Below are 2,500 nucleotides of genomic sequence, written 5' to 3' on the forward strand. Positions count from 1 at the left end.
CACACACTCACACACACACACTCACACACACACACACACACACACACTCACACACACATACACATACACACTCACACACACACACACACTCACACACACACACACACACACACACTCACACACACACACACACACACTCACACTCACACACTCACACACACACACACACACACACACACACACACACACACACACACACATACACACACACACAGACACACACACACACTCACACACACACACACACTCACACACACATACACATACACACTCACACACACACACACACACACACACACACACACACACACACACACACTCACACACACACACACTCACACTCACACATACACACACACACACACACACACACACACACACACACACACACACACACACACACACACACACACACACACAGGTGTGTAAGCCTTGGTTCAGTGTGGAAACACTTGATGTAGCGTAAAGCTGGAGCAGTGGCGTCTTGTCATGTTGAAAGTGACACCCAGCCATCTGGTGAAGGAGAATCACTTCCTGTCACAGCACAGCTGCTTTATTATTATGGAGCGAGTCGAGGTGTGTGTGTGTGTGTGTGTGTGTGTGTGTGTGTGTGTGTGTGTGTGTGTGTGTGTGTGTGTGTGTGTGTGAGCTCCACTTCCCTCCGAGCGAGTCACACAAATAAGTCTTAATTAAAGAAGCGCAAAAAACTCAGCTTTCTGTCTAAACTTTTTAATCTGGTGAGTTAACTGATCAGGGGGCAGTTATACTGATCAGGGTGTAGTTATACTGATCAGGGGGCAGTTATACTGATCAGGGTGTAGTTATACTGATCAGGGTGTAGTTATACTGATCAGGGGGCAGTTATACTGATCAGGGTGTAGTTATACTGATCAGGGTGTAGTTATACTGATCAGGGGGCAGTTATACTGATCAGGGTGTAGTTATACTGATCAGGGTGTAGTTATGCTGATCAGGGTGTAGTTATACTGATCAGGGTGTAGTTATACTGATCAGGGTGTAGTTATACTGATCAGGGTGTAGTTATACTGATCAGGGTGTAGTTATACTGATCGGGGTGTAGGTATACTGACCAGGGTGCAGTTATACTGATCAGGGTGTAGTTATACTGATCAGGGTGTAGTTATACTGATCGGGGTGTAGTTATACTGATCGGGGTGCAGTTATACTGAGACACAGTCACCTGTTACCCCTTTCTACATACACCCCCTACAGTCAGGGTCAGGGCTACTGGGCTTAGGATGGGGCAGTTGAGTAGGATTAGGATTAATGGGGTTGGGATTATTTGTGAATGAATCAGACGATGTTTAATCAGGCCCCATCATAGCACAGAAACTGCACTTGTTAAAGTTACAAACGACTTGTTCTTAGCTTCGGACCAAGACTGTATGTCACTATTAGTTCTACTTGACCTTAGTGCTGCATTCGACACTATAGACCACAACATTCTTCTAGATCGCTTACAATATTACACAGGTATTCATGGTCAGGCTTTAAGCTGGTTTAGATCCTACCTGTCTGACCGATACCATTTTGTAGAATTAAATGGTGAATCCTCCAGTTTACTACCAGTTAATTATGGGGTCCCTCAAGGATCAGTTCTCGGACCTCTGCTTTTCTCTATATACATGCTTCCATTAGGGAACATTATTAGAAGACATGGGATTAGTTTCCATTGTTATGCTGATGACACACAGTTATATATCTCATCAAAACCAGACGAAATAGCCACAGTGTCCAAATTAACTCGGTGCCTTAGAGAGATAAAAGACTGGATGAGCTGCAACTTTCTATTGTTAAACTCCGATAAGACAGAAATACTACTCATAGGTCCAAAAACCAGTGCACAGAAACTCTCACAACTTAACTCCCATTTAGAGGGATGTACTGTTACAAGTAGCTCGACAGTGAAAGACCTCGGTGTTTATTAGACAGTAACTTGTCTTTTAAAAATCATATCGCCCATACTACCAAAACAGCCTTCTTCCACCTTAGAAACATTGCCAAGCTGAGAAACATCCTGTCTGTATCTGATGCTGAGAAGCTAGTTCATGCCTTCATGACCTCTAGACTGGACTATTGTAATGCATTACTAGGTGGTTGTCCTGCATCTTTAATAAATAGGTTACAGTTAGTCCAAAATGCAGCTGCCAGAGTTCTCACTAGGACAAGAAAGTATGACCATATAACCCCAATGTTATCATCTCTACACTGGCTACCTGTTAAGTATAGAATTGACTACAAACTGCTGCTACTTACGTACAAGGCTCTTAATGGTTTAGCTCCCATGTATCTAACTAGTCTTCTAACACGTTACAATCCTTCACGCTCTCTGACATCACAAAACTCAGGACTTCTGCTAGTTCCCAGAATATCTAAGTCTACTAAAGGTGGTAGAGCATTTTCTTATTTAGCTCCCAAACTTTGGAATAGTCTTCCTGATAGTGTTCGGGGCTCAGACACACTTTCCCTTTAAATGTAG

This window comes from Tachysurus fulvidraco, chromosome 16, assembly GCF_022655615.1.
Source record: "Tachysurus fulvidraco isolate hzauxx_2018 chromosome 16, HZAU_PFXX_2.0, whole genome shotgun sequence".
Lineage (NCBI taxonomy): Eukaryota > Metazoa > Chordata > Actinopteri > Siluriformes > Bagridae > Tachysurus > Tachysurus fulvidraco.